Source organism: Cynara cardunculus, unplaced genomic scaffold, assembly GCF_001531365.2.
Source record: "Cynara cardunculus var. scolymus isolate 2C unplaced genomic scaffold, CcrdV1 Un_Scaffold_2468, whole genome shotgun sequence".
NCBI lineage: Eukaryota > Viridiplantae > Streptophyta > Magnoliopsida > Asterales > Asteraceae > Cynara > Cynara cardunculus.
In genome coordinates this window covers 16,907-32,336 of record NW_020201105.1, presented here as the reverse complement: position 1 = coordinate 32,336, position 15,430 = coordinate 16,907, and positions in this window count along the sequence as shown.

The window sequence follows — 15,430 nt, the reverse complement described above, 5'->3', positions numbered from 1 at the left end:
TTTTCGATAATAAAAACCCTTGTATTTGATTACTTAATGATTTATGTACTATTAGAAGGGTATTTATGTAATACAGCGGGATAAATTTCGATTTTAATGTTTAGTTTTTATTCTTTGTTTCTATCGATATAATACGAATTTATATGGTTTTGAAAAAGCGGTAATGTTTTTATTTTGGGCAAAATGCGCGAAATAAAACCTACTTTTATAAATTTTCTTATTATAGTATTTTATTTTCAGTTTTTCTTATTACATCAATGTACTTTCAAAATATTTTTTATTAGAACATTGTACTTTCAAAAATTTACCCGTTATAGTATTGAGTAACATTTTAAATTAAATTTACCCATTATATCAGATTTCTTTGTCACCTCATTGTCCACGTAGGCTAGTGCAGACATGACATTTTTTTATTATAGCATTGTACTTTCAAAAGTATTTTATTATAAATCAGCAATTTCTATTACAATATTATAATTTTAATTTTTTTTATCATTTAAACATTGTAAATTAATCAAATATATATTCTAAAAGTTATAACATCAGAAATTAAACATGTTTACAAAAGATTACTATTTCACGAATAAAAATATTCAAAAAAAAAAACCATTCGTTCATCGAGTTTATCGTAAATTTCATTACTTACTTCGTAATGCCAAAAACTAAACAAGTGAATATCTTTTCAAAAAGAAAACCATTCTATTCACATTCGTCTAACAATGTTATTTAATCAAGTGGAACCGCCTTGTCACAACTACTACCTTCTCCATCTTTCTCAACAGTATTTTTTCGTAGGTTGTTCAAAGTTATCCTTTCACTTGACCTCCTTTTTTTGGGATGAGCTTTGGTCGTGACTCCACTTGAGATGGTTCCTATTTAAATTAGTGAACAAATTAATATGCAATTGATATATAAAATTAGTATGAAACTCGAAGATTTTACATTACCTTTTTAACACCCTTTTGTGAACCCGTTCCGCCTCGTGTACCCCGTTCACTGCTTTGTCTACAAAAATTAGTCCTAGGCCTACCTGGTGGTCTGAAATCTTTCAATGGTGCATCTTTTTCCGCATTCTTGCATGATCAACTGTTATGACTTGATTTACACTTCGTGCATGTCATTCTTCTTCATCGTCTTCCAATCTGTCCTCTTGAAGTCAATAATCTTTCCACTGCATCCCTTCTTCTTTTAAGTTTTGGCCTTCCAGGCAATCTTCTTGGCAACGACGGCAAGGGGCTGATGTGATTGGTTTTGAGCCACATTTTGATTCCGCTTAAATGTCTTAAATGATGAGTGTATGACTGAATAAACATGCTTTTTCTGAAACAATCTGGAACATAACTTTCTGGAATCTTGTTTACGTACAAGATCGCAACCATAGCATGGGCACAAGGCAAACCCGATAGTTGACACATTCTACAAGTACATGATCTTTCATCTACATTAACTATGAAAGCATCAAACCCACTTTTAACCTCAGAAAGATCACCCCCGCATGGAAGTACATGCCAAAATCTACATGGAAATGAGAAGTTAGTGAGTTTATGAACAATGAGTACTAAAGTATATAAAGTATCATCCACCCATTTCCCATATCTCTCTCATTTTATCCATCCTTTCAATCATTATCACTCTAATAGCTACAAGCAGAGTAAGGATTGGCTTTTTTCTAGCATTTACCAATAGTGAGTTAAAACACTCACTAATGCCATTTTTGACAGCATCACAAGCTCTATGGATCTCAAAAAATGTACGCGACCAAGTATGAGGTGCTTTCTCCATTAGGTACAAATATGCATCAAGATTGGCCACTTTGATTTCACATGGAAATCAAAACAGTTAACAAAAGCATAAAGAATCATAAGAACAATAAATGTACTTCCCAACTGATAAAAAAGTGATAATTATTGATGTATGTAAACTTGTTCTAACAACAACAACTGTTTGTATGTTCGATTCCATATGTATAACCTTTGATTCTTTTATTCTATGCTAATAGATCCATGATATTGTAAAACTATAATTGTTCGTTAAATTTGAAGATGGAAATTAGAAGGGGAATCCCATCTTTAGGACATGTTAGCTCTTGTGTTTTGGAAACTGTAGTGTTTTGGAAGCATTTGTAGTGTTTTGGAAGCATCCACCCTTCTAAACATGCTTTATGTGCTAATTGTGTAAAAAGAGAATTTGCTAAAATGACAAGTGTATTAATGAGCTATAAGTAGAACCCATAGTTATAATGAGATGTAGGAGGTAAGTTTTGTGCTAACACCTCACAAATGACATAATTAGATGATGTGAGGGTTCAAAATACAAAATACATTGCTTAAATGGAAATCGGGTAGGTAACTAGAGCGCTTAAATGGGAAAAATTTACCTAAAACTTGAACGGATGATCTAAACGGTGAAGTAAAGGTTGGAACACCTTTGAATAAGTTAATATGAAGTGTTAGAAGTGAAGGAAGTCGAAAAAGTCGCGTAGATTGCATTTTATGCAAGTTTTACAAATTACGCTGTTTTTCGGTACAACACTCAAACTAGAGGTGTGTGATGAGATGTTAAGATTTGGAACTAAGTTTTGAACTTATTAGGAGTTGTTGTAGGTGTCAAAAACTTTTTACGGGATTCACAAGCAATTGTTGATTAATTATAGGATTTATATATAAACTTTGACTTTTGAAAGTCAAACTTGGCAAATCATGGAATTAGTATATAAATGAAAGGGGTTTTGATATTTTTATAAATTTTATGATGTTTAAGGATGAAATTATGAATTTGGAACCATTTGGAGATGATTTGGGTAGACTAGCATAAAAAATGGACATTTTAGACTATAAAAGTCACTGTTTCTGCAGTAACTTCAAAAATTCGTATAAAATCAAAGAGACATCCTGAAATTGTGAGACCAGTGCCATGTGAAATATAATTTAGTCTAGTTTAATTCATCTTAGAAGTCATTGAGTGATTTTGAGGTTAAGTGGAGTAAAACAGGGATAGAAAACAGTGCTGTAATAGGAAAATTAAAGTATGAAAGTTAACTAGTCATAAGGCTAAATTGAGTTATATGCATTCAATGCTCATAAAACTTAATGTACATATTTCAGGAGATATTTGGAGCTTGTTTGGTGCTTCTGGAAGGTATCTTAGGGGCCGTTTACTAAACACTTACTCAGATAAGCACTTACTAAGTCACATTACCTTACCGGATGAATATGATAAGGACTAAAAATCTTACCTGGTAAGAGTGAGACAAGGACCATGAGTCTTAGCCGGTAAGTGAGGGCGATCGACTCTTACCACGGTAAGCGCTTACCGGGTGAATTGTTGCATACAATGTCGTTTTGATGGAATAAAATCTTACCCGGTAAGTAATTAATAGTGTTAAATTTTACCAGTAAGCACTTACCGGGTAAGTGTTTGGTAGAAGGCCCCTTAGTGTATAAACACGAGGTCGGTACGTAACCTCCATTATACCTTTCCTTATCACCTACATGGTTTTGTTAATTATGTTATGTTGGTTGCTTGTTCTTCTTGACCAATTTTTTGTCGACAAAGGTTCCTCTCCAATGAATTTGGTGAATTTTCTGTATTGGCTAACACAACTATATCAGATTGCCATAAATGTTGTTTTTAGGAGCGAAGAACTGCGAAAATCATCATTTCTCTTATGATGACATTGGGAGAGCAGAGATTAAGATTCTTTTTTCCTTGAATGGATTTTCTATAGTTTTTGCTTGCTTCAACTCCTGTTTTCCTTTTTGCATGGGTAAGAAAGCAACAACATTGATGCTGAAATGGTAGTCTTCTTTCCTATCTTGTAAATTTATGGATTCAGTAGTTATCAGAACAAGCGGAAAGACCATTTAGGCTTGCTCAAAAGTTTTTTTTAATCAGAGATGGAAATCAAGAGTGAGTGAAGAGAGTCGATAATCTGTTATTTCTCAGTATTAACACTTGACTTTACATAACAGAAACTGAAATAGACAAACTACACATAGATTATCTTCTTTTTATCAAACATAGATTATCTTTTCAATTAAACTTGAACATAAAAGCTCAACTTTTTACTTTTTAATTATCTTCTTTTCCTTTTCACTTGATCCTAGTTGAACAAGAGAAGACCTTGGTATAAAGACAAGACCATTTGCGAGAAAAATTCAAACAGGGGATATTGAATACAGGAAACAAAACCATGATCATGTGAATGTGGGAAAGAACTCAAGTCTGTGATGGTAAACTCCATGTAAATGTTATATGACTTGTTGCAACCAATTAATGCACAGTTTAACTCTACAATTAATTAATGCACAGTCACAGCTAAACATCAGACAAAGTCTAGGAGGGAAAGCAAGTGTACATATACATCCATTGTTCTAAAACATAGTGAACTTACCTGTTGGAAATTGAAGCACTAAAGAAGTCGATTAAGAAGAGGATGAGGGTCGATTAGGGTTTACATTCGATCAAGAAGAAAAGGATGAGGGTCGATTAGGAAGAGGATGTTCGATTGAGGGTGATTGAGTTTGAGGGTGAATGAACAGTCGGGTTCAAAGAGGAGGAGGGTTTAAGAAAGTTTTTTTTTTTTTTTTAAAAACTGTTTTTAAGTTAAAATTTCTTTTAAATGACATGTAAGCTATCCATGTGTAACAAGTTATTCTATATGGCTTCCATGTCATTTTAAGTTTGACACGTCAACAAAGAAAAAGGTAACAGGTTACCCAATATTGTAACGGGTAAATTTTTGAAAATACAATGCCCTAATAAAAAATATTTTGAAGGTACGTTGCTGTAATAAGAAAAACTGAAAGTAGAATGCTATAATAAGAAAATTTGTAAAAGTATATTGCTATTTTGTGCATTTCCCCTTTTATTTTTGAATGAAATATAAATTTGAATATAGCATAAAAATTTGAAAAGAAAATAGATCGGTATTAGTTTCAAATTAACTATTTAGTAATTATCGTTTTTTTGGTGTAACTTCTTTAATTCAATTTTTTATTACAATTTAATTTAGATTTAATAACAAAGTATTTTTTTAAATATATAATTTTTTATAAAGATAATAATTAAACCTTCTGTTAGAACTCAATGATTATCTTAATTATATTTTAGATTTTCTATATTTAAAATGGATGTTTATCCTGTATTTGATTATGTTTATCTATAATTACTTACATGAATTTAAAGATAGTTAATAAGTTGCACTTACGTAAAATTACTTGTAATCTTGACTTTTAAGTAATATGTATCAATAAACAGTACTTCATGCATAAAAAATTATTTTTAAGAATTTCTATCAAATGCTTCATAATATAGTATTGATAAATAGCTAATGTTAGATAATTACTAAAATAAAAAAGATAATTAGTAATGACTATAATTAAAAAAAATAACGATATAATTACTAAAATTAAAGAATTTATTAATAATTACTAAAATTAAAGAATTTATTGATTACAAGTGAGTAGGCAACTATCACATGGGTTCTTTAGAATTGCTTATAAAAACAACTTATTGATTTATTTTGGTGTGACACCGGTAATAAGTATTTTTGAGTGTTTGGATAAACAACTTATACCGGTGTCAAACCGGTAATAAACAGTTTTTAAAGAAGTTAAACCCTTTTAACTTATAATAAGTTAATAAGTAATTTTGTAGAAAAACATAAATTGTTTTAAATAAGTAATCCAGACACCCCCTTAGAGACACAAATCAAAAGCAGATGAAGAAGTATGCATTAACTCGGATACACGCAAAGCAAATTCCCAATAATCAATATGGGGTGCATGCATAAATTGAGCCTTATCCTAATAAAAAATCCAACTTTTGTAATTAAAGAATTCTCTAAAGATTTTTGGAGGAAAAAATAGAGATGTCTCCTACACTACCCATAATATGTGGAAGTATCAACTAAAAAAATACAAAAATAGGCGAAAAATTCGAATGCCGAATCTTCTACTGTTACATGGACAACTAACGGGGTGTTTGGTTCATGGAATTTGGTGGAATTGGAAGGAATTGGAATGTCCAAATCTTTGACCAAATTCTAAATACCATGTTTGGTTCACAGAATAGATGTGAAGGAATTCTTCCAATTCCAACAAATTTCTTAAGTCACCGATTTCACAATTCTACCGCATATACCACGGATTTCAAATTCCAATCCGACAAATTCCTTAGTCGTCATCCAAATTCATCGACGCTATATCTCGATTTGCGATGCTCTGCTATCCTCGATCTCCTTTGTTCGATCTCATTTAAAACTAGGGATGACAACGGGCCAGGTTCGGTTCGGTTATCGGTATCTCCGTCCCCTAAACCGATAACTAAAATCGTCCCCGTGACTGCCCCGATCCCCGTCGGGGATTTTATCGGGGATCCCCATCGGGTCCCCGCGGTTTCCCCAATCCCTGTTGGAATTTTTTTCCGTTCACCGTTGGTTATAACCGAACCCGAAATCGAAACCCGAAACAGATATAAAAAAATTACAATATGTTAATTTTCACAACAAAAAGTAAATTGTAATTTTTTTAAAGATGCAAGTTTAAATGTCTCAAACATAATCGAACCAATTACAAACAATGTATTAGATTACAATATAAAATTAAACAGAATTTCAAACATCATACAACTAAAATCACAATTTCACAATTAGACAAATAAACTAGATTTTTTCGTGAGCCTTATTTAGGTTGTTGAAGTAAAGTGGATAATTTTTTTTAAAATTTTAATGTTATTATTTTCTTTTAATGATATATTTATATATATATATATATATATATGTATATAAATTAAAATTAAAATTAATATGTATACACATATCAAGCCGGGCCGGGCCGGGCCGATGATCACCGTCCCCCCCATGTCCCCATTAAAATCCCCGAATTTGTCCCCGATCCCCGCACCGTCCCCAATAAGTTGTCCCTGAACTCGGCCCGAAAGTTTTGGTTTTCGGTTTTCACCATCGGTTTCAGTTTTTTTTTGCCATCCCTATTCAAAACTGCTCGATCTCATTCACTCTGCTCGATCTAGTATGCTCGACCTCTCTCTCTCTCTCTCGTTCTTTCCATCCTAAAAATGATTTTCTCGAAATGCCATCTATGTAATTTTCTCGTTGAATTCCGTGAACGAAACAAAAAAATTCCAATTCCGTTAAGAATTCCATTCCAATTCCATCCAACCAAACGCAATCAAAAGAAAGATCAGGACGTGTAGTTGCTATAATGGTGTGCTGTTGGTGATATTTTATGATTATGAAATACATACATCAGAGGCTATTTGTATCCATTTACAACAAATGGAAAGGAGAAGATTATGGAGCTAAACTAGGCAAGTTACAACAAAAATATATTGACCAAAAATAGATTAAATTCAATTTATGAATTTGAATCTTTTGAATGATCCTTAACACGCCCCGCAAGATTGAGGAGCCATTGGAGACTCCAATCTTGGACCGTAGATGAAGAAATGTAGAGCGGGGTAGTGGTTTGGTGAGAGCATCAACAAGTTGATCTGTGGAGTTGATATGGAGCACTCGAAGAGAGCCATTGGTGACTTTTTCTCGTACAAAGTGGTAGTCCAAGGCGACATGTTTCATCCTAGAGTGGTAAACCGGATTGGAACACGAGTATGTGGCTCATGTATTGTCGCAATAGAGAGTTGGAGAATGATCCGTGGCAATACCAAGTTCATGGAGTAGATTTTATACCCAAAAGACTTCAGCGGACGCATTGGCGAGAGCCTTGTATTCTGCCTCCATAGAGGATTAGGATACCGACTTTTGTTTGGCAGATCGCCATGAGATAATGTTCCCCCCAAGATATAATAAGTACGCTGTAGTGGACCGACCGGCAGTAGAAACGCCGTCCCAGTCAGAATCGGAGAAAGCTTTGAGATCAAGTGTAGTTGCCCGTTTCAGGAAGAGACCATGATGTATGGTGCCTTTTAAGTAGCGGAGAACTCTTTTTAATGCTTGCCAATGCATTTAAGAAGGAGCATGCATAAACTGTGATAACTTATTAACCACAAATGAGACATCGGGTCTTGTAAATGCAAGATATTGGAGGGAGCCCACTAGTTTGCGATACGGAGTCGGGTCAACGGGGGGAGAGCCATCCATTAGGGTGAGAAGAACTGATGAGGATAATGGAGTGGCAACTTCTTTTGCACCATCCATGTGAAAGTGGGTGAGAAGATTTTGAATGTGACGATGTTGAGAGAGGAAAAGGCCGGAAACGGTGGAGATAACCTTTATGCCAAGGAAGTGATGTAATGGACCAAGGTCTTTGATAGAGAATCGTTGGGCAAGAGTGTGGACAAACTTGTTCAAGAAGGTAGGATTATTACCGGTGAGGACGATATCATCAACATAAACCATGAAGTAGCATGTGACACCATCGTGATTATATATGAAGAGAGACGCATCTGCCATAGATTTATGAAACCCAAAGGAGGTAAGAAAGGTGGAAAGCTCAATGTACCAAGCACGAGGTGCTTGTTTAAGGCCATAGAGAGATTTTTTGAGTTTACAGATGTGGTTAGGAAATTGAGGGTGGATGTAACCGGTAGGTTAAACACCTCTTCATTCAAAGTGCTATGAAGAAACACATTGTTCACATCGAGTTGACGAAGTGACCAATTTTTTGAGAGGGCAATGGAGAGAAAGGTTCAAATAGTGACGGGTTTGGTGACTGGACTGAAGGTGTCAAAGTAGTCTTTGCCGTAATGTTGTTGGAAACCTTTTGCCACTAACCGAGCCTTGTATTTGGCAACAGAACTGTCTACATTGCGTTTGACCCGAAACACCCATTTACAATTGATGGGAGTATGAGAGGAACGTGGAACAAGCTCCCAAGTACCATTTTGATGTAAGGCATTGAACTCCGAGTCCATTGCTTTGCGCCAATCTAGATTTTTCATGGCTTGAGTGTAGGTAGTGGGTTCCAGAGTGGTAGGAATCGGGTGTAAGGTGGATGTATTAATAAATATGGAGTTAAAGTATTTATAGTTTGGTTTTCGGTGTCTTGGTGGAAGCGACGGTGAGGGATGAGAGGGGTGGGCATGTTGGTCTGGAGGGAGTGAGGACAAGGTGAAGATGGCAAATTGGGGAATATGTTGGTTGGGAATAGTAGCGTGGGAAGAAGTTAGGGATGAGAAGGCAGGTGATGATTGGTTGGGTGATAAGGTTTCATTAGGGTCTAGTATTGAGATGTTAGAAGAGGGTGGATTGCATGGTGCATGTGTAGCTGCATGTGAAGTAGGCAAAGGTGGTGGGGCAACAATAGGTGAACTTGGAATGGTAGTGGGAGGTACATGCATATGTGTCTGAGGTGGCATAGATGTTGCAAGAAAATTGTTAGCTGTAGGTAGAGGAGGAGAGCTATGTAGGGTGCTTTTGTAGGGGAAGATGTGATTGAAAAACTTGACATGTCGGGAGTGATAGAGTCGATTATTTTTGGGATCAAGGCATTTATAGGCTGATTTTGATGGGGAGTATCCGAGAAAGATGCATGGTGAGGATCGGGGTTGAATTTTGGATTGTGTGTAGGGCCTAAGCCAAGGGTAGCATAGGCATCCAAAGGACTTTAATTTGGAGTAATTGGGTGGTTGGTTGAACAAGAGTTCAAATGGACTCTGATGATCAAGGACCGGAGTGGGTAGTCTATTTATTAGGTAAACGATAGTTTGAAAAGCGTGTGTCCATAAATTGAAAGGCAGACCGGCATAATGAAGGAGGGCTAGCCCGGTTTCAACAATATGGCGGTGGCGTCGTTCAACGGTTCCATTTTGTTTTGGTGTGTGGGGAAGGGTGGTATAGTGGGAAATGCCATTTGTTTGTAGAAAAGAGGTTAAACCTTGGTATTCGCCACCATTGTCGGTGAATAGATGTACAAGTGGGGTGTCAAAATATTTTTCCACTAGTGATTTAAACTGTGGAAATAATGCGGCAACATCCGATTTACATTTTATTGGGTATAGCCAAACATACTTGGAGTAAAAGTCCACAAATATGACATAATATTTGAACTAGTGAATGGAAGTTTGAACGGATCCCTACACATCTGAGTATACAAGTTGTAGTGGTTTGTTCGCAACAAGTGAATTTTGACCAAATGGAAGTCTGTGACTTTTATTAATTAAACAAGGCACACAATGATTAGGAAAATCAGACATAGACTTTGAGGTAAGACCTAAACGTTTAATGATAAACACAAAGGTTTTTATTGATGGGTGGCCAAGTTTGTGGTGCCAATCTAGAAACGAAGTGTTGATGGTGTGGTTGATTTGAGGAGTGAACGGCAAGGTAGCATGGTAAACGTCATCAGTGTTCTCCCCCCCGCAAGAGACGCGCCCCCGTGCGAAGATCCTTCACAAAAAAGTGAGTTGAGAAAAATTCACAAGAAACTTGATTAGCCTTGCATAATTTAGCAACTGAAACAAAGTTCCTTTTGAGATTAGGAACACATAACATTAGGAAAATTTAAAGTTTTGTATGCAGTGTGAATTTGTTTTTGGCCAGTATGAGAGATTTTAAGGCTCTTACCATCACCAAGGACGACCTCATCAGGGCCTCAATATTCAGAGAGATTGTGAAGCGTTGCATGATTGGAGGTGACGTGGTTAGAGGCACTACTGTCAAAGAGCCAAGTTGGTGTAGGATTTGTGGAGCCAGATGTAGTAACATTTGCAACAGGACTTGTACCTTGGGTATTCACTACTGAGATATTGTTTTCTTTGAGAAATTTTGAGAACTTTCTGCAGTCCTTTGTATGGTGACCAGAAATATTGCAGTAATGGCAAAAAATATGCATTCCGATTAGAATGTGTTCAGCCTTGCTGTGAAGAAGACCATTGAGAACGAGAGTTGCGTTGCTGATTGTTGGGTGAGTACCTATTGGTGCGTGGGGCCGTAGTCGAAATAGTAGGAGTGTGAGACTAAAATCGATTTGGCTGTCGATTGGTGTAATTGACGGTGGTCAGCATAGGTTCGGGTGTTACCGAGGCAGCTTTTAGGGACCGCTCAAAGTCAAGGAGTTTATCAAATAACCCGGATATGAGATCAGAGTCTCATGGACTTTGAGTGCAACAACAATTGTGGTCTATTCGTCATCGAGTTGTGAGAGTGTGAACAAGCAGATCTTCTTCAACCACCGGGTTTTGGGCAAGGGCCAAATCATCTGCAATTGATCTCATATCATGTAGATAGTCTGTGATGGATCGATTACCTTGTGGATTTTTGGCCAACTTAGATTTGAGGGAGATAATATGGGATCGTGAGGCACTCGCGTAACTCGAGTTGAGTCATTCCCATGCTTCTTGGGCTGTGTCAGCAGAAGATATGATCGGCTGGATGGAGTCGGAGCAACTCTCTAATAGTGCACTGATTATTATCTGGTCTTGTCTGAACCATAGAAGATAGTCAGGATTAGGAGTTGTTTTCTCTTTATTGGTTATGCCCTTTGATGGTGGTTGAAGGGTACCATCAAGATATTTGTAAAGATCAAGTCCAATCAAGGTTGATTGAACTTGCTTCCTCCATACAGTGAAGTTTGAGGCTATAAACTTAATGGGAAAATGAGTAGGGGCTGTGAGTTGGATAATGGCTAAATTAGGGTTAGCCATGTGGAGAGGAAGATGATGGGATTGAGGATCAGAACTGGTTTGAGCGATTTAGGCTCTGATACCATATAATGGTGTGTTGTTGGTGATCTTTTATGATTATGAAATACATACATCAGAGACTATTTGTAGCCATTTATAACAAATGGAAAGGAGATGATTATGGAGTTAAACTATGCAAGTTACAACAAAAATATATTGACCAAAAATAGATAAAATTCAAATTATGAATTTGAATCTTTTGAATGATCTTTAGTAGTTGCTATATAAATGAGTCGTCCAACAAGTCGAAGGTATTGCAATGGATTATCGAATAGAGGGCTTGTGGACAATAAAAGACGATTATGCTCAATAGGAAAATTAGTGGATTTAGCACCCAAAAGTTCAGTTTTAGCAATAATATCCAACACATATTTTCATTGACGCAAGAAAATGTCAGTGGAATTACGAGCCACCTCCAAACCAAGAAAATATCTTAAAGCACCAAGAACTTTCATATGAAAACCAAAACTTAAATAATTCTTAAGTTTTTGAAACAACCATCGACCTGTGAAACCCGCTAACAACTCAATTAAATCCAACCTGTCGCTAATATATAATCTTTATAAAATTTTATTTATATATGATATAAGAATAAAAAAAATACTAGTGTATTTAGACAAATTTATTTTTATATATAATATATAAGTATATATATCATAGTTCTAAATAACTCGTTATCGCGTCAAGGCTTGGGTTCGCTGCCACGTTAACCCCATATAGCGTCAAAGCAGAAGAGTTATTTCCAGAAATATCAAGATTATCAATGTCTACCGAAACGTGCAATTGAACTTTTCCACGACGAAGCGCAAAGAGAGGATAATTAGCATAAGACTGAAATAAATTATACTGCCTAGTGCCTTAGGGAACCATAAAGATTAGCGAACCAATTTCGTTGAGCTTGTTTTAATCCATAATGGGATTTGTGAAGTCGACAAACAACACCAAATAGACTTGTACAATAACCCGAAGGAGGATGAATGTAAATGGTTTCCTCTAAATTCGCCTTGTACGAAAGCGTTATGAACCTCCATTTGATGAAGTTCCCAATTACGAATAGCTGCAACAACAACAAGAAAGGTTCGAAAGGTGAAAATTATAGCAATTGTCACAAAATTTGTCGCAATTCATCATAATTATCACTTTGAAACTGTGTTTTGAGTGATTAACAACCTGATCATATCGTTTGTTGGAAGATCATAAGGATATATTTTCCTTTTAGAATGCTCACCTTCTTTGTCGGTCATGGCTGTCGAAAATAAAAGAACTTTTAGTTTTCTTCGTGAACAAATGTTGAAGACTCTAAGAATGTCTTGCAAACTCTGATATTATGACAAATTTGTACAAAATTGTCTTCCATTGCTTGCCTTTGAAGAACATGCACATGTGATATATATATATATATATATATATGGAAGGGTTCAAACGATAACCTCTGTGATTTATAAGAACGCGAGAACAACCCATTAACATCATATTGTGATAAAAAATAAAATTAAAAGATTTTTAAAATTAAAATTGAAATTTAAAAAGATTCAAAAAATATTAAAATTAAAAGGGTAATAATGGAAATGATATCATAAAATCTTTTAACACGATTACACGATCATAATTATCATTATCTAATACACGGTTAAGAATTCAAGGAGACTTAGAAGTCGTAACATCAAATCGCAAAATGTTAGACCCCATAACTCTTATTTGTAAAAGTATTGAAAAACAACAAGTGTGAAAGAGCAGAAGGCCGATGGAAGACTTCCAGGCAAAACGACTAAGTGCCCAATACAACCAGAAGGCCGATGAACGACCAGAGATGCGATGAAATGCGCATCTCCATAACCCCTTTGGTTACCAACACTTGGAGTCTTCCAGAATAGTTCAACCAGAGGCATCCGATGAAGAAGATATCAAGATTTGGTTGAACAACGCCCCTTAGAAGACAGCTGGAGATGACGAATCGACAACTGGATCTACAAAGATTTTCTATGCTTTATTTAGATAAGCTTTCTGTTAGGACTGAGAAATCAATATTAATTGTATTCGTCTTGAAAGTTTATAAATAGTCTATAATTGTAAAAAGTCAACGTGTTTGACTTTTCTTATAGAAGTTTGACTTTGACTTGGCTTTGTTAGTTTGACCATATAAATAGGTTAATCTTTGTAATTAGAAAAAAGAAGAGGAGCTCATTTGTAATAATAATCATACGTATTGAGAGAGTTTACTGATTTGTAGAGTTTGACTTTCTCTCTCATTGTTCTTAAAGTTCATATTGTGTTCTTACAAGATTTACATCAAGATCTGTCATTGTTATGAAGTAATTGAAGGTTGATCAGTGATTTTGGACTCACAATTGGTATCAGAGCGGGATGCAAGAAATCAGAAATGAAGAAATCAATTTCTTGAGAAGATAAGTGAAATTTTTTTTTTCTGGATTTTTTTTATGTTCTTGAGTGTTCTTATTTTTTTTAGTTTTTGATCCGATTTTTTCATAAAAATCTTGTGTTTTTGTGTTAAAAATATGATCAAAATGCTCGAAATCGTGTTGTGAATCTTTGTTATTCACAAATGTTTGTGATTTGATCAACTTAAATCAAGATTAAATCGGTTTTTAGGGTTTTAAATTTTTTGTGTTCTTGATTTTTTTTAAAATGTCAGTGTTTTTGATCCAATTTTTTTAATTTTTTTTTATGTTTTTGTTAGTTTTGATCTGTTTTTGAATTTTTTTTAGTTGATTTTTTGTTAAACCGTCCAAGCCCAACCGGTTTAACCCTTAGATTTTTTTTGGGCTTAACTTCAAAATTTTTGGCCCATTAAATGTATACCGGACTAAGAGTCCGCTTACATTGTTACTTCATCGCACTGGACTCTTCATCTAAACCGCACACCATTCAAGCGGTGTTCGTCTAAACCGCGTGAAGCTTGACTGGAGAAGAGCTAAATCGCACATCACTTGATCAGATTCTAGGTAAACCGCACAAAGCTTTGATCGGTGTTCATCTAAACCGGTCACCTCTTGACCGGATTAGTGCTCTAATTCATTCAGCAGGTAAGTCATATTGAGTGATTTAGGACTTGTGCATCAAAGTATTTTGAGCGGACTTCTAATCCGCTTGATTTCATTTACCCAGATTCGTATATCATTCTCTGTTTTTGATTCAATTTGGGTGTATATCGTTTCTTGATTCGATTTGATTCAACATAATTGTTGATTGAGTTGATCATATTTCTTAAATTGCTCTTATGCTGTCAATTTCTAATCTTGTCACTTGAATTCATGCTGTCCGGTTTAGACTGTTCATTCATGCTGTTCGGTTTAATATTCATGTTGTTCGGTTTAAGCTTCTAATATTGACAGGTTTAATGTTTTAGTTGTAATCGGTTTACACTCAAACTTTGACAGGTTTAGCATCATACAGTGTCCAGTTTAGTCTTGTGCTGTGTCTGTGTTTCATATACTGTCCGGTGTGTATTCATGTGGTATATTCCCGTGTGTATATTAACAACAGCAGCAACAAATATTGCTGTGTTTGTGGTTTAAGAGAACATAGAAGCAGCAGGTCTATATCTGTGTTCAAACAGAAGAAGAATAACAGCAGGGAAGTGTTGTGCTGTGTTTAGACAACAACTAGACAGCTGTAACAGAGTTATTTGTGATCTTGACAGCAGCCAGTGTGCAGTGAGGGAAGTTTGCTCGATAGCTAGGTAACTTGATGAAGAGGTTAGGATTGGTTACATGCATAATGATGAAGATTGGCATATAGCATAAGTGAG